Here is a 23,946-nt window from a genome sequence, read left to right as displayed (position 1 = left end):
TCTACAGTATAGTGTAAACATAACTTTTACATGCACTGGGAAACCAGAAAATTAGTGGAACTTGCTTGTAATATCTGCTTTATTGCAGTGGTCTGGAACTGAACCTGCAATATCTCTGGAATATTCCTGTATCTACATAGTAGACAATCAGGCAGTATGTGTTGAACTAATAAATTAAAAAATTTCTTAAGCAGAATATACAATAGTAAATCCATTGTTGTCTGGGATAGTAGAACAGAATACATAAATAAGTAAAGGAGTATATTTAGAGAACTCTGAATGGGTAAGATACTAGAAAACAACAATCCTTATGTGTTACTGTTGATGGCATGGATGGAAACTCAGCTGGGAATGTGGGAGCCGGGATGATCATCAATATTATCCAGAGAAGGGGAGTTCTTAATTTTATAAACACAAACAAAATCAATCATAAAATAAACATATTTTACAATAAAAAAAATAATTGAACTTTATCATGGTAATGAAAAATTATTTATAGAAACACCAACATCTCCTTATAGCTTGGTGTTTGGCACTATTACAGCATTAATCAAGTGAATCAGAATACTATGAATAGCAAGATATGAAGCAGATGTGTGATGTCTGCCATAAAATCCCAGAACAGAAATATCTAGGTAGAATGTGATAGTCCATCCTCTGTATTTCAACATTATAATGCCAATCAGTTCAGGCAAGAAAACAAATCCAAATGAAACAAATTAAAGCAAAGTTAATCTTATTAATAGTCAACATTAGAGCAACTTCTAAGAATTATCAGTTTGACAGTTATTGTCATTTACCTTTGTATATTTTTATACATGTTCTTTATGAGTAATAGTTTTATACCTACAAAATGCAGATAATATTCTTAGTCATCAGAATTTCTGTTCTTTATTGACTCCAGCCCGTAACAACATTATGAAATCCACTTTTCAGATTGCTTCCTGAGCACATCTAGTAAATTTGCTTTTACCCTGTGTATGTCTATAAAATTGAATCTATAACAAAGTTACCAAGATAGTGACTTTGCTTGAGGTACTGAATTCCACAGGCAGGATTAATGATGTGCCTACTCCACTCCAGTTTAAATCTCAACTAATGAACAATGAGGAACAAGCAGCGCAGGACTTCAACAAGTTGCAAAACTTAATATTAATGCCTGTTCCTGAAATGTTACAGCTATCACCACATTAACTGAATGAATAACCTAAGAGAAAAGAAGCTTTACTTACCAATTAGCTCTGCTGAGACATCCCCAGCAGGAGAGAGAAAAGGCACCAGCACGTCCTCATAAGCAGAACAGTGTGCAAGCCCTCCTTGTGAGAGATGAGGCCAACGGGCCAAAGCAGATATCTTTGAAATAATTTGCTCCAGTCGCTCTGTTACAGACACAATAAGGTTTGTTAGACTTAACTTACCTCCAGTTTAAATGTCTGTGTTTCATTTTTTTCAAAATTCTGAAATACGTAGAAATTACAAAAGTACTGAGTAGTTTTTTCATGAGGACATGTTTGGATTATTTTCTCCTGTTTCTAAGGAAAAATAAAGATAATATTTTTTTAAATAAATAAGCAAAAAACTAAAAGAAAATAGTTTGAAACACTAGTGATCTCATGTTTCTCTACCAGCCTACACACAGTGTTTCAGAAAAGACAAACAGAAAACCAAAACAACACAGACCATCTGTTTATTTTGCACATCTATGACACAATAACTATATGTACTACACTTCTTCAGTGTCAATATAAAGCACGCTGTTCCTCTCTTCCTTCACAATAAATGTGGGATAATCACACATAAAGCACTAGACTACATACATACAGAGAGAATTTTAAATACTGCTTTTGGTCTAAGAGTTAGAGTTGTCTAGTACTTTAATAAACGCACAAATACCTTAAAGGCATTTTTCCCAATGGTATCTAGAAATTATGTATGAGGTATATTTATTCAGTAGTATATCCTTATAGCATATTCATTATCATTTTGATTTTCTTCTTTTATTTCAGCAATGTATTCTCACTTGATTTGTTTGCCCTGCAAAGGTCCTTTGGTATGTGCACCGGGGGGGACGGTGTTTTCATTTTCATGTGCTTTCTTCTTTATTATTTTTTAAAAATGCCTTATATATGATAGTTTTCTCTGGGTAATTTGATACATATTTTTAGTTTCATGAAATGCTGGGTTTGGTCAGCTCACCGCTACCTGTTACTACAAACTCACATACCACATCATCATTAAATTATTGATCTTTTATTTTAAATCAAATTTTAAATTAGCATTACTTTGATAAGTCAACATGTATGTACTAAGCAATGCACCTAAAAATGTATGCTTAGTGCTTGGTGATTATTAAACGTTTTAATAATATCCATTGGTTCTCAGATCTGTAGTACTCTGTCCTTTCATATACACATCTAAGTGAACTGATGTATAGCTGCTAATTTTACCTAAGGAATAGTTATACATGCTAAAGATATAGTTAAATTGCCATAATATTTAGATAAGTACTAATAATTTAAATAAATTCCAGGTGAAAAGGGAAGATTTAAGAAAGAAAGCTTTATTTGATGATTGAAAAACTGTATTCTTTATAATCTTCAGTTTGAAAGATTGTAATATTAATTTTACATGCATGCTTTGATTTGTTATTCCCCATTCAGTTACTCAATATATATGCATTAAGCACCATTTATATGCAGAACTATAATATCACTGAGAAAGATTTAAATGTGGTGGCAAAGAGTGCTTGAAAATGCATTTCACACTTATTTTGATACAGCAAATAAGTACACTGATCTGTTGGAATCAATTTGCAATATTTGGAATGTTGCATTATAATATTATTTTAAAATATGAGGTGGATATCTGAGAACGGAAAATAGTCGATTTTACTAGTAAAAATATAGATAACCACAACCACATCAGGAGGGTGGGGAAAAAAATACTGACTCAAATCTTATTCCTAAACAGGGTAAGATTCTATTTAGAAATAGTCATCTAAAGCTTTAATATGCAGGTCACATACTGAGAATTCACTTGACCAAATTAATTTGCTGAAAAATATTAAATCAAACTCATTATAAAGAAATCTTCAGAAAAATGTCAGTAGTGATACTTCATTTTTCTTCTAACTATACCCTTTCATATTTGGGATAAAATTCATTGTTTATGGCAGGAGCTACAAGTAAGTGGGTTCTGTTGAAGCTCCTGAGAATCTGTGACACTTAAATAATACATGCATGTATTACATTAATATATTTGAAATAATGGAGTGGAGTAAAAATAATCCAGAATTTTAGGGGCTCAATTACTTTGTGGCGTATTTTTATATGGAGTTATGCATGTGATGAAAGAGAAAATGAGTAATTAAAGACAATGGCAATATTACCACATATATTTTATATAAGAAAATCAATAAAGACAGTTTAAAAAGAATAAATTACTAGAAAAATTAATCTTTGAAAGACCAAGAAAGCAAAAAATAAATAATATAGAAGATGAGAATAAAATAGACAGATTGCTTAAAAAGGTGCTGAACTTTATGTATTATTAAGTGAATATATTCATGGGACAAACCATTCGCTATAGTAGGCAACAAATAACATACTTTCACTTCTCCAAAGGAATAATTCTACTGACTACTTTTCTTAAAAGACTAAATATGGGTATTATATTCTAATAAAATTGTAAATAAAATAAACATTTCAACATACATATGCATATATTGTATATATATACAGAGATATATATATATATGTATATATAATTCCTAAATAATTAAAATAGTTTTTAATGAGACTAATGCCTTGTTGTTATATAACTAAAGCCACACTTATAGGAAAGAGTTCATCAAATATAGAAGCATTAAAGCAAGCTTAAATCATACACAACTTGAGGACTTAGAGAATAACAAAAATAAACCTAAGAATAAATGCATAAATTATTTTTAAAATGAAAATGGAAAAATTATTAGAAAAAAACTAGAAAAGTATATTAGTAAGGAAGCTTCTAGTCACAAGTAAACTCTGACTCAACTGACATCATCATTGAGAAAATGTATTCTCTCACAGGACAAGAAGTTCAAATATAGTGCTACTCCATGTATAGTACAGTAAGGGATCCAGTAATGGTCTTCACTCTTCCCTTCTCTTTATATTGGATTTCATCAAAGGACAGCTGTCCTTATGTGTACAACATGGCTACAGCATTCCTAGGGGTCCCTTCCAGACATGAGGACATCTAAATGTGTATTCTTTGTATCTCTTTTGAAGCATAGGAAAATTAATCCCAGGAACTTCACAATATAGTTCCCTTCGTATCTTTCAGCCGTAATTATATCCCCTCCTTTTGCCTAAATCAATTAATGGAGAGATGAATGGAACAAAGATGAGTGGCTTAAACCAACACGATTCAAGTCTCTGAACTAGGTCAGAAGTGCCTCACCTGAAACACACAGCTCTTCAGAGGAGGCTGGATCTTTAAACCACATACTGAATGTTTCTCCTAAAAGAGCAAGTTGATGAAGATAACTAAATTCTACTTATTTGACAAAATCTGAATACACAATTTTTAAGCATATATCAAGTTTAACCAGCTAAAATACTCAAATGCATAGTATATCAAATGCAATGAATAATACAGAAAGGATAAAACATTAGAATAGCACATAACCTGAATAAAGTGGCTGAAATGGATAATTTAAAAAAAAACACTAATGCTAACACAGGGAGAAGAAAAATATTTAAACCACGAAAAAACTGTCCTAAAATATTTCTAAAACTATGCTTGACTATTGCAGGTAAATGCTTATTTAATCTGTTTCAGAATTAAGGAAAAGATTGAGAGCATCATGATTACTTTTCAAAATTAGCACATCTTGTATCAAAAACATTAGATAGATTTTTAAAAAGTGGAAAATTGCAGACTGATCTCACTTATGACTATGGATGAACCTAATCTACTAGGATTAGGTTCAGGTGAAGCAGCAAAAAATGCATAATTACAGCCACTTAAGATAGAAGTTTATTTCTCAGATAAATAAAGTACAAATATAGGCAGGTTGGGGATGGGATGTCAGCTGCAGAAACATCAGAGACCCAGGTTTCTGGTGTCTTTCTCTTCCACTCTCCTCATATGAGGCTTCCTTTTCAGATCATGATCTAGAATGGCTGCTGGAGCTCCAACCATAACATAGAAATTCACAGTTAAAAAAGGAGAAAGGAAAAAGATGAAAGGGTAAATTAGATCCTTTTAAGAAGACTTCCTAGAAGTGACACGCAACACTTTTGCTTGTTATACCTCAGCATAACTTTTTACTTGGCCACGTCTAGATTCAAGAAAGGCTGAGCAGTGTAATCATTTAGCTGAGCACACTACCGCTGAAAGAAACCAAGCCCCTGTAACAAAGAAAGCATGGGAGTTTCTGCTGTGTATGCAAAAACCCTTAATAGGAAACTAACAAATCTAATCCACAAATGTATTAAAAGAAAATTAAAACATGATCTCGTTGAGTTTACCCCCAATGCAAAAAGAGCTTAATGTTCTAAAGTCTATTTGTAGTATTCATCACATCACTAAATCAAAGGAGAAAGATTCTCTCAATAGTTTGCAAAAGATGATTTGGCAAAATTAAACATCAATTCCTGAAGAAACGAAGGTCTAATTAAAATGACTATTTAACATGACAAATAAAAGCTCTAAAAATAAATAACTAATGCAACACTTAAAGGAAAACAAGAATCATTTCTTTTACGTCTGAAATAATTCAGACATGTTCAATTTCACTAATATTATATCACTCTTCTGTTAGTGCTTTTTATTTAATACTTCCTCAGTCTTTTCTTATTCTCAACACAAATAAATGTCGTGGTCCAAACGCAGGTTGGAAAAGAATTTCCAGACACAAGGCAGAATGTAAAGAAGATAGAATTTATTAGACGGGAGGGTCGCTGCCAGAACAGCGGGCTGACTTCCTAATAGTCTGGGAGAGTTGAGCCCGAACATGTGCTATTGATCAGTTTTTATAGCCAGAAAACAAAGGAATGATCCGAGGTGAAAATTTCATTTACTGATTGGTCGAGGCACATATACCTTCCTTCTATAGGGTGGGAGTGGGACAGGGCAGATGCCTTTCCTTATTTGGGACAGGTCCCCGTTGCCCAGGCGGGCGTCGAATTTCGTAACCATCGCAACCTGGTGGGGAGGCGATTAAGAGTCCGGTGGGGGTGGGGGGGTGTAACGCTGACACTTTTTCAGGCAGGGTCATCCTTTGTCCTTGAAGCACCATTGTCCTTGGAGCACCACATTCCCCCCTCTCTTTATTTATAGGGCCAATTCCTTGGCCCTGTTGGATACCCGGCTCATATCTACCTAACTGCCTAATTCCCTCTCAAGGAAATTATACAGGAGATTGTGTGTTTAGGAAAAAGCCCTTCCTGGGGTTTTTGCTTACTCCCACCTAAACTCTATAGATGTATCCCTCCAATTTAGAATAACTCTAATTGACTTTTCCTGTGCAAAATTCAAAATACAAAACTAAAAAATATCAAACTAGAGCTAATATTGGTGTTGTATAAAGTGGACTATTACTAAAAGTTACAGAAAATATCATTATTTCCCTTACATCCACAAAGAAAGAAAATTGAAAAACAATTCCAGGCAAAATAACAATAGAAGACATAAAATGTCTAGGAATAAATTTAACTCATATACCTAACTAAAATACCTAATAATAAGTGTATAGAATTTATATAGAAAAAACTATACATTTTAATGAGACATCAAAGAATATTTGAATATAAGGTAAAGGAGAGCATTTTCTTGCTTGGGAAGGATTGCTTAATTCATTCACTTAACAATTATTTATTGACATTCTCTTATTTGCCCGATATTATTCTAAGCACTGGGGATAGAGTAGATAACATATTTGCTATGATCTGAATGGTTTTGTCCCCTCCCTTCAAATTCATATGTTGAAAACCTAATGCCCAGTGTGATAGTATCAGGAGGGGGGGCACTTTGAGAAATGATTAAATCATCTCTTGGAGCCCTCATAAATGAGACTAATGTCCTTATAGAAAAGGCCCCACAGAGCTAGTTCATCCCTTCCACGACATAAGGATACAACAGGAAGTCTGAAATCCAGAAGAGGGCCCTCATCCAACCGTCCTGGTAATCTGATCTCGGACTTACAGCCTACAGAACTGTGAGAAATAAATTTATCTTGTTTATAAGCCTGAATGGCCTAAGACAATATTTAACATCATTATGTTTTCTTGGAAGCATACTATTAAGGGGCAATAATTAAAATTTTCAAATAATAAGGTAAAATCAGATAATAAAAAACTCTGTTTGTTACAGAATATCTAGTGGGCAACTTGAATTTGAATGGTCAGCAAGATTCTTTTTGTGGGGACATTCCAGCTGAGGCCTGAATGACAAGGAAGCAGATATACTAATATCTGGCTTAATAACATTCTAGCAGAAGAAACAGCAAGTAAAAACAGTCTCAGGTCAAAACAAGTTGAGTTAAAAGAGAGGGAAGATTAACTTTTTCTTACAGGAGTGCACAAGAGGGAAAGTTTTATGAAGATATGAAAATTACAAAGCAAGAAAATAAAACCATTGTCAAGAGAACAAACAATTGACAGAACAGATTTAGATATGAAGCAGCTATTGGGGTTATCAGACAGAGACTTTAAAATAACTATGATTAATATGTTAAAAGATCCAGTGGAAAGGGTGGGAAACATTTATGAACAAACATGGAAATTCAGCAGAATAAAGAAACATTAGGTACGAATCAAATGGAAAAGCTAGAAACAAAAACCAGCAGCACAGTATTAGAGATAAGTTATTCCTATAATTGGCTCATCAGTAGACTCAGCACAGCTGAGAAGCATTCAGTTTCAACAAAAATCCCAGCAGGATTTTATATAGAAATCAATAAGCTGATTCTAAAGTTGTAGAGAATGCCTGAGGAAATAGAATAGCCAGACAATTTTGAGAAAATAGGAACAAAGTTAGAGACCTTACATTACCCGATTTGAAGACTTAGTGTAAAGGTATCATAATCAAAACGATGCTGTATTCATAAAATGATAGTCATATCAATCAGTGGAACAGAATAGAGTGCCCAGAAATAGACACACACGTAGTTGATGCATTTTGACAAATTTTGCAAAGGTATAAAGTTAATTCCGTGAAGGAAGACAGTCTTGTTAACAAATGGAGCTGCAACATTTACACAACTGTATATAAAAATAAACTTGAATCCATACCTCACACAATATCAAAATTAATGCAAATGTGTCATAGAACTCCTATAGAAATCATAAGAGAAAATGTTCATTACCATGTGTTAAACAAAGATTTCTTAACTAGAATACCATTCACTTAAATAATTTTAAAAATGTCAAAATTGGACTGCATCAAAATTAACAACTTATATTCTTCAAAAAATACTGTAAAAAAAATGAAAGGGCAATCCAGTGTCTGGGAGGAAATATATGCAAATCATGTACCTTACAAAGAACATTTATCCAGAATGCATAAGGAACTCTTACAGCTCAATAATAAGAAAAAAAACAATTTAAAAGAGAGGTAGTGGTAGAGGTTTTGAAATGATACTTCACCGAGAAACAATATACAAATGACAAATAAATATGTGAAAAGATGCTTAATATCTTTAGTTTTCAGTAAATGCAAATTAAAACCACAGTGAGATTCTACTACACAGGCATTAGAATGACTACAGCTAGAAAGGAAAATTGACAATACCAAGTACTGGTGATGACCGAGAACGACTAGATTATTCATATATTGCAGATGGGAATGAAAAATTGTAGAGCCACTTTGAAAAGCAACATGATAGTTTCTTGCATGAAGTTATGTACACTTAAACATACATGTACCATATGATATACAAACACAGTGCTAGGTGTTTAACCAAGAGAAATGAAATTTATGTTCATACATACAAAGACCTGCAATACTGTTTATAGCAGCTTTATTTGATATAACCCAAAACTGTGAAGACCCCAAATATCTATCCTCTGGTAAAGGAATAAACAAATTATGGTCCATTCATGCAGTAGAATACTCAGTATTGGATACATCTAAAAACATTTTGCTAAAAATAGAAGCCTGACACAAAATGATAGGGCATGATTTCATTTATATAACATTTTTAAACAGATAAAGCTATGAAGATGAAATCAGATCAGTGTCTTTTAGAGGCAGGGAGTTGGTGAAAGAGAGGGACAATAAAGAAGCACAAGGAAAATTTTCAGAGTGGTGGAATTCTATATCCTTACGGCAGTGATGTTTATACAACTCTGTACATTTATCAAAATTCATAGAACTGTACTCCAAAAATGGATTTTACTATATGCATATTATACCTCATATACTTGACCTGAAAAAGAACCTCAAAAAACAAAAAGCAGTATCATATGACAAGTGTGGTTCCAAATGCCATGATCACCTCCCTGGATGCCCACATTCTTCATTTTTGCCTACTGTTTTCTTTCTGTCTTGTTTATGCTTTTTAAAAAGTTGTACACATTTTGTCCCATTGTTGAGTTGTCCGAAGCAGCCATTATTGGAGGCTAAAGTCAAAACCTGTTTGTTCTACATTTTCACAATAAACTAAAAAACTATTTTAGGCACATTCAAAGCAATTCCATTAGCCAAACCAAATTATATATAAAGAGACTGCATAAGAGACTTAGGGAATTGCCTATAGAGGTGAGGTTTTCCTCAATCATATTTTTGGCTTGTTGTACATGATTAAAATGAAACCATTTTATTGCAATCTCAGAAGGAGTCTGATGGGATCTACCCGCTCATCTTCCTAGAATGTTATTAAGACTTCAGAAATAAGTGCACCTGCAAATCAATTAACGGTGGCAGATTCATTATCAGAAGCAGGATTCCATGTACAACAAAGGATGCATCTGTACTTTGATCTGTTGATTTTGCCACTTGATTAGAATGTTTTATGATATTTTTGTTATAAATGCCAAGGATATGAAAAAGAAGTGAAGAGGTAACATTTATTTCTGTAATCAAGTCTCCATTTGTATTACATTTTCTCACATACATATATAATTGCTATCTTCTGTACATTCATAAATAAAACCAAATATTCATTGACGCCCTCTCTATGTCATCCAGCGTGATGGACACTAGAAATAAAAAGATTTTATAAAAATGAAAAGGTTCCTCCCCACAAGGAGCTTAAAAACTCCAATGAGGAAACTTGCACACATGCATATAATTCTAAAACAACATGAAAAATGATGAAAATATACTGTAAGAGTTCTGCTTAAACTGCTGAAATAAAAGAAAGGTGTTTGATGAACTTCACTAGTAATACTTTTTTTCCTGGCATAAAATAACCCTCTCAGTCTTCCCCTGGAAGATTATACAGAAGAGATCCATGTCCCCAAGAGATCACTTGGGACAACTCAAAAGGAAGTGCTGCTAGGACAGCAAGGTCCTTCCTATCCATTCAACAAAAGTGTTATTAAATGACTCATGGACTCCACCAAACCCAATGTTTACATCCTGTGCTTAAGAATATTTTCTAATATTATCACTCAGCACTCAAGGCAAATTATTTTCGGCTATGGTCTGAACAGAGAAATTGCAAATGACAACTTGCAGTCCAGCTAGAAAGTTGACTAAAACAGTCCTTACTAGCTTGTTTATTTACCTTTTTTATCTGTGGGTACAAATACAGACCGAGGCCAGTGGGTGCTGAAGCCAGGTTGCACCAGCTTGTGAAAGCTGATTATACATTTCTCACCCTGGCACCATGTTCAGTGATGTCATGCTGGCAGCACAGGAAAGGTGACAGTCTAGAAAGGCAAAGGTTGAAAAAGTTGAAAGATCATTAGAAGTGTTTGAAATGGTGAATTTTCTCAAAACAATACATACTCTACTTAACTCCATTCAGACTGCCCATTATGTAAATATACCTGAAATGAACATAAAGGCACTAACATAGTTCTTCCAAATTATAATATTTTCCTGGAAAACCTTCAAATACCACTTATAGAGGCCATACGTAAGAAAAACAGGTGGATTATTCCATGGCAGGCAAAACACTGTGAACTCTGAAATAAGATGAGTTAGCTCTATGAAAATAAAAATTTGCAGGTCAAAAACTTTTAATCCTCATAGATATCTCTGTATACTCTATACGTGTTTTATATGAATATGGACATATACACAGGTATATAAAATTTAAACTATATGTAGTGAACTTTGAATGATCATTACCTTAGAACAACTTCTAGGGGACAAGGACACACATAGATATCTCTGTATACTCTATATGTGTTTTATATGAATATGTACATATACACAGGTATATAAAATTTAAACTATATGTGGTGAACTTTGAATGATCATTATCTTGGAACAACTTCTAGGGGACAAGGACACATGTAAGAATCCTGTATGGCAGGGGTCTGCAAACCAGGGGCTCTTGGTCTAAATCTGGCCTATGGCCTGTTTCTGTACAGCTCCCAACTAAGAATTTTTTTTTAATTGTAAAAAAAAAAAAGAAAGGACACAAAGAGGAATATGTGACAGAGACCACATGTGACTTGTAAAGCCTAAAATATTTACAATCTGTCCCTTTGTAGAAAAAGTTTGTCACTCCTTGCTTTAGGGCAAAGAAAGTAAAAGGCAGGCAATTAATTATCTAACTAGAGAAGGCAGGTTTTCCTAGTAATATAAGGACTTCAGGATCTAACTGATTCATTACAGAATTGTTTGGCAGGGACATAAATTTACTTCTTCAAAACTAGCTCTTTTCTGAGAGGTAATGTTTTCTCAGCTTTACTAAATCAGTTAGCTTTAGGTCAGTTACTAGGGCTTTTCTATCCTCATAATATCTAAAAGGTGAACAATTTGACTTCTACCAATCAATTCAAAGGAAACCTTATCTATTAACTTAAACAGACCTGAAAATGAATAGCTATTATTTGTTTACAAAATGCACCTTCTAAAAATTCATGAAATATCAGTTCTCAAAAAATATTTCATAAATCCTTCCTGCAAGGAATAAACCAAGTTAACTAAAGCAGCCAGGATTTGAGTTCCATTTTACGGCTGTATGACCTTGGACAATGTAGTAGACAGTTTCTGTCCTTCAATTCTTTTCCTGATCTATACAAAGTGGAACAAAATAAAATCTATACTTTTGGGCTATAATCAGAGTTAAATAATATGATGGTAAAACACAGTCACAGATGCAGTGCTCAGTAACTGTTTGTTACTAATGTTATTATTGCAGATAAATGTTATCTCTAATCTAGGCTTTCCATTTGTAGTTATTGGTACATTGGAGTCTATCTCAATCGACTGAAAGATCTAGCTAGCTAGCTAGCTATACATGTGTTCCTGAGCCAGGAGTATTTTTCTTCCTTTATTTGCAATTTATTTTTTTAAATTCAGAACATGGCTAGTTTTGATTTTCAGTGAAATAATACACATAACTTTAGAATGAGCACTTGAATTTGATAAGTTATACATTTAGGAATCAACCCCTAAAACAATTCCTGCCTTCAAAGAGTTAAGAAATGACTAACCCTTTTGGGCTTCATTCCGTAATGTCAGAAACTGTGGAATTCACCACCACTTAATGTATTTTGTTTTCCCTCTCTATGATGTTTGAATATCCATGGTTTCCTTTTGTGATACAGCTAAATGCTTAAATTATTTGACGTACACTCTCTCTAAGGCTCTGACAGTGCATGAAAACCAGAGACTAAGACACCGTTATCAGTCTTCCAGAGCTTTCCAAATAACTTAATGTGTAAGAGAATTAGATTGGAAAAATAACTCAGTCTGAAGCAGTCTGCTTATCTCAGATATACCCCAGTATGACGCATTCAGGAGAGAATTTAATAAGTCCCACATACTAAAGACAATGTCACCTTGTAACAAATGACCATAATTGAAGCTTCAGGAAAGCTTCACAAAGAAGCATGTCCTTGCCTGGCTGGATTCTGCAGCTATAGGAATACAAGAGTCCAAGGCCCTTTCTTTGTGTATCCAAGTAGAGTAAACATCATCAGTCCAGAATAAAGGAGTCATAGATTCTTGCATTTCTATGGAGTTTTGACCATTTGAAATGAGAAACCTGTCAGGTGATGTTGAGTATTCTGAATTTCAAACTCAGATTTCCAGGGGAGCACAGTAATAAGTAGTTTTAAGTTCAGCAGTGTAAGGCAGTGCCACGTGGCTTGGATTCTGTTAACATAAGAGTGATCTAGTTAGATGGAATGCTCCCTGGGATGAAATTTTAGTTTTCCCTTTTGGAGTTGAAAATAAAAATAATGCCATTTTCTCTCTCACTAAGGTGCTCTTTCATAGGCTTTTCTGGTGAAATTACAATAAACCCATATGGATGAAATAAACAAGTTTCTCATTCAGATCCCCTGTGTATAATCCACATCAACCTAATGTAACCAATTGACTTAAAATAAAATTCAGATGCTTGAAATCTGTAACCATAGGAGGAAGGGAAATGTGAAAAGTTTACAGAATGCATAGAGGACACAGAAAGCATATAAAATTGCATACTGCATTTTCACACTTTGTGACAACTTGTGATCAAATAATATCTTAATTCTGTACATTGAAATCTGGTGGTTAAAACAACATGACTTAGACCAAGTGTATTCCTGGGGAGATAATAAACAAGATTTGATTAAACATCTAGTCTTGGTTTTCCCAGAAACAATAGAAATCCAAAGAAAGTATCATAAGAATAGAGTTTGAGAACAGGAAGTGACTAAGAGATGTGCTATTCCGACTCCAGCATGATACAATCAAGGCAGAGAGCCCTAGGTGATTCTGATTTGCCTGAAGTTCACTTTTAAGATCTTTTCATCTTTCAAGCATATAATAGTTTTAAAATTTGAACAAAAATGCAGGCATTTGCACTTGGGTTCAAAAAATTCTTTTATAATTTTAGCTTAACTTTGAAATGTGGTACATGAACTTTGCATAATTTTGTACTTATTTAATAAATGTAGTCTTTTATAGCACTTGGGTAAAGTTAATTGATATTGATGACTCTCTTAATATACCGTTTTTTATCAGGTTATATACTATGCAGATGAGGCTACCTTTTTTTGGCACTGAGTGGGCAATTTCCAGACATATATAAATTATTGTTATATAAAATAAGTTATTAGCTTTGTTATTTGTTACTCTGTTGAATCTGCTTTTTAAATCTTTATTTTGAAATCCAGCTTTGTAGGAAAAACTAGTTCTCTCTTTAAAATAGACAAGTACATTGAAAACATATACTCTGGATTACATTAGAATATTCTAACTAAACTATTTAGTTTGGTAAGTGTTTGTCAACTATTTGTCAACAAATGTCTCAAATAATTGATAAGCTGGACTTCATTAAGATAAAAAAAATTCTGTTCTGAGAAAGACAATGACAAGAGAATTAGAAGGCAAGACACTGATTGGAAGAAAATATTTGCAAAAGACACATCTGATAAAGGGCTATTATCAAAACTATACAAAGAACTCTTAGAGCTCAACAAGAAAAAAAACAAGCAACCCAATTAAAAATGGGCCAAGACTTTAACAGACACTCCCCAAAGAAGATATACAACATGGCAAATAAGCAAATAAAAAGACGCTGCACATCATACATCATCAGGGAAATGTAAATTAAAACAATGAGATGAACACTACACGCCTATTAGAATGGCTAAAATCCAAAACACTGACAATGCCAAATGCAGGTGAAGATGTGGAGCAACAGGAATTGTCATTCGTTGCTGATAAGAATGCAAAATAGTACAGAGACTATGGAAGACAGTTTGGCAGTTACTTACAAAACTAAACATACTCCAACCATGCAATCCAGCAATTGTGCTCCTCGGTATTTATGCAAAGAGGTTGAAAAATTATGTCCACACAAAAACTACACACAGATGTTTATAGCAGCTGTATGCCTAATTACCAAAACTTGGGAGCAACAGACATGTCCTTCAGTAGGTGAATGGTTAAACTATGACACATCCAGATAGTGGAATATGATTCAGCACTAAAAAAGAAATGAGCTGTCAAGCCATGAAAAGACATGGGGGAAACTTGGATGCCTATTACTAAGTGAAAGAAGCCAATCTGAAAAGGCTGTACACTATACGATTCCAATTCCATCACATTCCAGGAAAGGCAACACTACGGAGACAGTAAAAAGATTAGTGGTTGCCAGGGTCGGAGATGGGGAGGGATGAACTAATGGAGCACAGAGGATTTTCAGGGCAATGAAAATACTCTGTATGATCCCATAATGATGAATACATGTCACTATACATTTGTCCAAAGCCAGAGAATATACAGCACTAAGAAGTGACCCTAAGTTAAACCATAGAGTTTGGGTGATTATGATGTCAACTTAGGTTCACCAATGATAGCTGTTAACATACCACTCCGGTGTGGGATATTGATAACGAGGGAGGCTGTGCATGGGTGGGGACAGGGAGTATATGGCAAGTCTCTGTACCTTTCACTCAATTTTGCTGTGAACCTAAAACTTTTTCAAAAATTAAAGTCTCAATAAGAATATAAAAAAGTCTCATCTAAATTTTCTAGATTTTTTTTATTTTCAAATAATGCTTTTGTCTCAGATAATGAAGGAAGAGTCAGAATCTCTTCACCGTTGGCAAAAACAAGCAAACAAACATAAAACTATTATTTTCATTGTTAGTAATTGAAAGACTAGAGTCACAAAGATGATTTGTCAATTTCATTCTCTACCATAAGTTATCTACAAGATAAAATCAGAGTTTATATGCTTGGGTTATTGGCATGTAGTACCTGCTCTAGCATTTAGGTCACTATCTCTTTCTGACAAATACATAAATAATTTAAATGAGCATTTAGAGGTCAAGTTTACAGATCAAGTGTAATAAAGATAGTCTAGTGCTCAGAGAAGTTTGAGATCAAGTGAAGTAAGGGTAGCAAGGGCCCTTCTGTTTTCCATAGAAGTTTTATAATATTTTCCCTACTTCAAGGTATAGAAAAGAATGTGTATTCTATTGCCTAAATGGATATAACAGCACATGGGGAGTGCGGGTAATAATGAATGCTTACTGTAGTTCCAGTATCCAGAACCTAAGATAGAGTCAATGATTTATATACTATACCACTTAGTGTATTACAGTAACTAATATCAACAGTTTCATTTTCCTTGCTCTCAGAGTCTTTAAAATCACTCAGATCCTCTTAGCACAATTTTCAGTATGATTTTGTTTAATACTGAATACTATATGCCAATATTTGGGTCATCATTATTCATATAGCCAAGAAGTAGAAACAACCAAAATGTCCAACTGACTAATAGATAAATAAAATGTGACATATCTACACAATAGATGTTATTTGGCCATGAAAAAGAATGGAGTACTGATCTATGCTACTACAAGATGAACCTAGAAAACCTTATACTGTGTGAAAGAAACCACTCAAAAAGACCCTTTTGTGTCTGATTCTTTTTATGGGAAATGTTCAGAGTAGACAGAAAGAAGACCAGAGTTGGCCTGGGTATAGGGACAGGGAAGGGGAATGAACAATAATGAGTATGGGGTTGCTTTTTGGAGGTGATGAAATGTTCTAGAATTATAGAGCAGTTATAGTTGCAAAATTCTGAGACTATGCTAAAAATCCATTGAATTATACACTTTAAGTGGTGGAATTATATGGCATATGAAGTACATTGCAATAAAGCTGTTCTAAAAAATGTAGCCTGACAATTTTAAAAGATTACAAACAATGGGATTTAATTAAGTTTTGGTGTTTAATTGCTAATAAGCAACAGGATAAAAACAAAGCTTAGCAAAGGCTATCTCTGCAAAATTTTCTAATATCTGTAAAAAAAAAATTGAGGTCAATTCTCTAATTTTTTAGTATTCTTGACAAACATCTGGAAAATTTGATAATTTTTGTTTTGATTTTCACAGTTTTCAGAGAAATACAATTCAAGAACTGTATGTTGGTCCCCAAATATGCTAGGTGCAGTGATATTTTTCAATTTTAATGAATTTAATTTGTTAAACTTGATCTAAATATGAATATTGATACTCAAGTTTAAACTAGTTTTAAAATTTTTATATACTTGTTAAAACTAGTTCAATAATCTTCTAAGTAGCCCCTTACCCACTTATCCATACTAGGCCTGCTCTTAAATGTAAAGTTGGTGAGTTTCATTGAGATTAATTTCTGCGTATCCTAGAAAGGAGCAGAATATAGTAAAACACCTTCCTTTACACTTGTTAGGAAAAATATAACATTATCTATATGTTATATAAAATCTCATTTTGACAAAAAGTGTTAATTGCCCTCATGTAGGAAAATTGATGAGTAAAAATTGTCCTGTCTTTTCTGTTACCTGCACTGTAGCAAAAATATTAAAAAGTAGAAAAACAAACTACTTACATAGTAAGAATATTTTAAATAGTGAATTAATATCAGAACAGTATAAGAAAGAAAAAAAGAAAGAAAGAAAGAAAGAAAGGAAGAAAGAAAGAAAGAAAAGGATTTATTATTTGCAGTAAACTAAATAATGTCCCCAAAGATATCAGATGCTAGCACCTGGGACCCGCAAATGTTATCTTATTTGGAAAAGGTGTCTTCGCAGATGTGATTAAATTTAGGATCTGAAGATGGGGAGACTATCCTGATTGTCTGAGTGGGTGCTAGATGCAATGGCAAGTGCCCTTACAATGGGGGGGCAGAAGGAGTTTTGACACAGATGGAGGAGGAGAGGCAATCTGATGAGGGAGGCAGAGCCTGGAGCGACACAGACACAAACAAAAGAGCTGGACAAAGTAAAGAATGGATTCTGCCCTAGAGCCTCCAAAGACTGATTGTGGACTTCTGGCTGCCAGAACCCTGAGAGAATAAATTTGTTATCTTAAGTTACCAAGTTTGTGTTAATTTTTTACAGCAGCCACAGGAAACTAACACACCATTCATGACTGATCAGTTGTCAAATGACAAATGTTTTAGATACCTTCTTGCTTGGAGACAGTAATTCAGATAGATTATTTTAAGAAATTCCTTAGAATCACAAGCTCAGGATTAAAAGAAATCCCCAGCACCACATAGTGCCAGATTCTTACCCAGTCTTTGAATCTGCCTTTGTCCTAGACCTTCAACTTGAACATCTCCAGCAACAAAGAACTCTTATTCTCCAGTCCATATATTCCACCTTTGGACTGCTCTGTCTACTAGAATACATACAATGGAATATTACTCAGCCATAAAAAGAAATGAAATTGAGTTATTGTAGTGAGGTGGATGGACCTAGAGTCTTTCATACAGAGTGAAGTAAGTCAGAAAGAGAAAAATAAATACCGTATGCTAACACATATATATGGAATCTAAAAAAAAAAAAAAAAAAAAAAGGTTCTGAAGAACCTAGGGGCAGGACAGGAATAAAGACGCAGACGTAGAGAATGGACTTGAGGACATGAGGAGGGGGAAGGGTAAACTGGGACGAAGTGAGAGAGTGGCATGGACATATACACACTACCAAATGTAAAACAGATAGCTAGTGGGAAGCAGCCGCATAGCACAGGGAGATGAGCTTGGTGCTTTGTGACCACCTAGAGGGGTGGGATAGGGAGGGTGGGAGGGAGAAACAAGAGGGAGGATATATGGGGATATATGTATATGTATAGCTGATTCACTTTGTTATAAAGCAGAAACACACACACACAAAATAAATAAATAAAACCTGAGTTGAAACCTAGCTTTTCACTCATTGATTAAACCTCAAGAGACATATTTAACATGTCTAGTCCTTTCCCCAATTTGCGGTCCTTCAATAAATTGAAAACAGCTTCCTAAATCTTCCTTTTTTGAGACTAAATATTTGCAGTTAATTATCAATGTATCATATGATATGAACATTTAATCCAGGCTTTCTTCAAGTGACTTTCCTGGACCTGCGATATCAGCATCCCCTGGAAACATATTAGAAAAGTGAATTCTTAGGTCCCACCTCAGACCTACTGAATCAGAAACTGGTGGGCGGGACCCAGCAATCTATTTGAACAAGATTTCCAGTTGATTGATACTTGCTGAAGTTTGAGAATCATTACTTTTACCTAACTTACATTACTAGCCTTACTATAAATGAGAGTCCTGAAATAATCAGAACTATTATTATTTTTCTAGGTAAAATTAGAAAATGTTCAAGCTCTTCTGTCACATTTTTGGAGATTAATTTTAAAAGACATGTAAAAGCCTTAAAATGGTATCACCAAAATCCTTAGTGTTATTCATTTCCATTACACTTCAATTGAATTTCACTGTGTCATTTTAGGGTATATTTAAATGCATGCAATTCTCTATCCAGGAAAACATCACCGTCTGTTCATAAAGGTAATGATCAAGTCAATAAGCAACACAGAAAGGGGTACTTTTAAATTTGTAGTGTGGGTAGCAGATGTACCAATAATATCACATCGATATATTAACTTAGACACTTAGTGGGTTAATGAACTGACAGCTGTGAAATTTGTAGTGATAATCTGATCATACTCAAGTCAGAAGAGGAATGTGTTACAGAGAGGCAAAGTCTGCCCATCCAGCTCATTCAGAGACAACAAACATGGTTTCATTGTGTGTGTGTGTGTGTGTGTGTGTGTGTGTGTGTGTGTGACATATAGTCATATTCCATTGTTGAATTCCATCAACAAGTGTTCATTGAATTCCAACTCTGTTCCAGACTTGTAAGCACCAGAAATAAAGCAGAAAATAATATGGACAATAATGTCTGCCCTTGCAAATTTTGTGTTCTAGTGAAAGAATATACAATAAATACTTATATTTACTAAGCAAATACTATGTGCCAGACATTGTCTTGAGCACCTTACAACCTATCATAAACCCTCTGACACAAAGTTTGGCAGACTCTGCCTTTCAAATATTCTGGAAGACCCAAGGATGAGGGATTCTTTGCCAAACATTTGCTGGATGAATGATGCCCTGAAGTCTACGATTAACAGATATTCCTTTGATTCAAGTCAACTGCAAAATTTGGACTTTCTCATTGGAAAAACACTAGTATGTTCAAAATACATTACAGGTTTTTGTTTTGTTTTTAAGAAGGGATCTTGTGGATAGCTTCTTTTTGGAGGGACTTCACCCTTAGAAGGAGAATGACCTAAGTGATCAAGTCATAAAAGCAGATTATTCCAAAGCGAAGTACCTAGATGATTCTTGAACATAAACTAGCAAACTCTAGCTTTTAGCAACAAATCATATTTAAGATAATGATTAATGGCTAATGATCCTTAAAGGATAGGTGGGAGATTAAGAGGACAGACATAAAGGAGAAACAGTTTGCAAAATCCCATACTTATTCCTAGGTACCCTTTTGGGGGACCTCTGATGCTGCAGCCAATTCTCTCCTACATTCTGTGTTGACTCAACAAGGTCAGTGTTGAGTTTCAAAGTTAAAAAAGATATTTTGTCCTACTGAGATGACAAGGTTGAGCTAGAGAGAGTAAGAAAAATTGAGAAGAGACAAATGAGAACTTCCCAGAAGTGTAGGAGGGTGCTTTAAAGTGGTGGATGGATAAGTTCTTAAATATTAAATAATAGATTCAGTTTAGTGGAAAGAAAAAATGATAACATTGAGCCTCTCACTCTACCTCTTCAGCGATGGCAGTTGCTGGTCTCTAGGTAATACCAAGAATTCACAGAGACCACAAACTCAAGCCACCTGTATCTGTGAACAGCCTTGTTTATTTTGGGCCTCCAAGTTGCTAACACTGGTATCGCGAGCTCTCTCTTCCAAAGCAAGGATAGACTAAATTGCAGCTTTGCTCACTCCGATTTAAACATTTCATTCATCCTCCTCCAGCGGGCTCCCTAATATTGCCACTCTAAGCAACAACCCTTTGTACTTCTTATACAACTTACCTCTCTGATGCAATACATCAGAGCAGAGTGGCTTATCTCTTAAGCACAGTGTCACACAGACAGGCCTCCTCCTTCATTCTCTGCTCCTGAACTTACCCCTCTTTCCTCACTGTGCTGTACACCAGCCCAGCACATCTTATCTTCCACTGACGACTACCCTGATTTTCTGTTCATCTGTGCTCCCTCGTTCCCATAATCCTTAAAGTAGCCTTCCCTGGCAGCCTCAGACTTCAGTGTTGTTTCCTCATCGTGCTTCCCGAGCATAGTGACTTAAAACTATTAGGCACACAATAGGTATCTGTGGAATAAAGGAAGAGACTCGCTTACCTATATCTACTGAGGAAAACTGGAGAGCACGTACAGACAAAGAAAGCAAACGTGGGTGAGGAGCCTTGTAACTCCAGCCACTCAGAGAGGGAATGCTCGCCTAGCAACCCGATCAGGTGCAATCACTTTCGGCTCCGGGTGCATCCATTTTAGGTCCTTTCTGCATAGCAGGTTTCTATAGGTCGTGAGAAGAAATGCCGTGAGAACACTGAGCCTCTCAGGGGATAGGAAGCCAAAGGCAATCTTTCCCTATTTCACATTGTTATGGGAGCCGGACCTGTTTCAAAGTTAAAGCTGTTCGGTTCTTAGCATCCACAGGAGGAGAAATGGACTGTTTCTAGGAAAAAGACTAAAAGACTTCAGCAAGCCTCAATGCTCCTAAATGCAAAAAAAAAAAAAAACAACTGAAATACAGAATAGTTCCTTAGAATCTATACTTCGATATTAGGTCATAGATGATAAATTTAAAGTATTTATTGTAGGGCTTAATCCCCCTCCGAGAGAATTGACACAGAATCTATCAGTTGTAACTACTCCAGAGTAGGCACCTGGTCAACTAAATTCAATGGCTTAGACATGAGTCAACCCAACTTTCTCTTAAAGCGCATGGTGCCCCTGTTCATTTTCAAAGCATTTTTAGGTTACCATACAAACATAGGTAATACAACAATTAAGATCAAATAGTTTCTTGAGCTATGCTCAAGTTACAAGTAATTTATATTCTCCTTTTGAATACAACTTAAAATAAGTAATGAAAGAAAATATGTCTCAAATCATTGGAGATATTTTGGGGGATTTTCAAATTTGGCACTATTAATATACTGAGCTGGAAAATTCTTTGCTGTGGGCAGCTGTCTTGTGCCCTTCAGGATATTTAGCAGGAACCCTGGCTGCTATAACTAGATTCTAGTAATATCCCTCCAGTTGTGAGAATGAAAAAAGTCCCAAGTCATTGCCAAATTCTCCTAATTCAGAACTACTGGACTATGGGTACTAAGCTAGAGAAAGTATGGGATATCATACAACCTTAAGATCCTATAGAAAACAGTATGGATATTCAAAAAAAAATTAAGAATGGAACTACCATATGACTAGCTATTCCACTTCTGGGTATTTATCTGAAGAATATAAAAAGACTAATTTGAAAAGACATGTGCACCTCCATGTTCATTGCAGCATTATTTATAATAGCCACCATATCGAAGCAATCTAAGTGTCCATAGGTGGATGAATGGATAAAGGAACTGTGGTTTATATGTACAATGAAATATTATTTAGTTGTAAAAAGGAATGAAATCTTACCATTTGTTACAACATGGATGGACCTTGAGGACATTATGCTAGATGAAATAAGTCAGAGAAAGACAAATACTCTATGATCTCTCTTATATGTAGAATCTAAAAAACAAAAACAAAAAACAAAATAAAACAAAACAACAAGCTTATAGATACAGAGAACAGATTGGTGGTTGCCAGAGGTGGGAAGTGGGGGAGAGAGAAATGGGTAAAAATAAACAAACAAGCAGACAAACATAAATAAAATTACCTTACATCAAAAGAAAATTTCAAAGGATATACATTAAAGATATAGCATTTAACCAGAAGAATAAGAAGTACTCATAGCTTTTAATTTTTAAATTCTCTCAGTAATATTAAATAAGAACTTTGGAAGGGATAGAAATCAATAAATAAGTATAAATAAATGAATTAGGTAAGTAGAAGAAACAAAACAAATGATGGAAAAATATCCAGATTTGCATTAAGCATTCAAAAATACTTGAAGTATTACTTGGAAAAAAAAGGTAGTCAGAAAGTATTAAATACCTAAATTTTTTTTTATGGCTAATGCAGTAAGGGCATTCACGCTCTTATATGCCATGACATGGGCTGGTATTATTTCCAGTTCTCAGTGTTTTGTCTGGAGTACCTAATCTTTATTGTGAAGGTGATCTGAGTCATGTAGCCAAGAGAGGTGCATGTAAGGAGAGGTGAGGCTTGTAGCTAAGGATTATATGGAAGGATGGTGTCTTATGACAATGGTTTTACCCACTCTGCTCCATTTTGCATGTGTTCACTCTTAACACAACACTATGCACTGTTTCAAAGGGAGCAGGAAGGGAGGAGGAGGAGGAAAGTCCTTGCCCTGTTAGTACTCAGGGCTGTCTAGAAATTCTCAACATTGTTCACCTCTGGCACTGTTCTACCTCCCAGTGATTTTGCTTTGATGGTTTAACTTCAGACACTGTCGGCATCTTGTAAAGAATTATTAGTGATTAGTTGAAATGATGGTACATGAAAAGGGCAGATGGTACAACAGTAATAGAGGTCATTACTGTTCAGATACTTCATACTGGCTTATACTCTATGTACCATATTTGCTTAATTTTTGGAATGACAGGACAATAACTGATCACAGAAAGCAAAATTATCTCCACTTTATACAAGAATGAAGATATATGTTCACAGGTTTATATAAATTCCATAATGTCTGCTAAGCCACACTCTGACTTTCATTACCCAAGACAAATCCCATTATCTTCAACAAGATGGGCAAGCAAGTATTTAAGGGCAGAATGTGTTTCTAAATGAATGAACTGGGAGCAACTATAAGAATGATGTGCTTTTATTTTATTGAGGTTT

Source organism: Balaenoptera musculus, chromosome 12 (genome assembly GCF_009873245.2).
Source record: "Balaenoptera musculus isolate JJ_BM4_2016_0621 chromosome 12, mBalMus1.pri.v3, whole genome shotgun sequence".
NCBI lineage: Eukaryota > Metazoa > Chordata > Mammalia > Artiodactyla > Balaenopteridae > Balaenoptera > Balaenoptera musculus.
Note: the sequence above shows the minus strand (reverse complement) of the source record.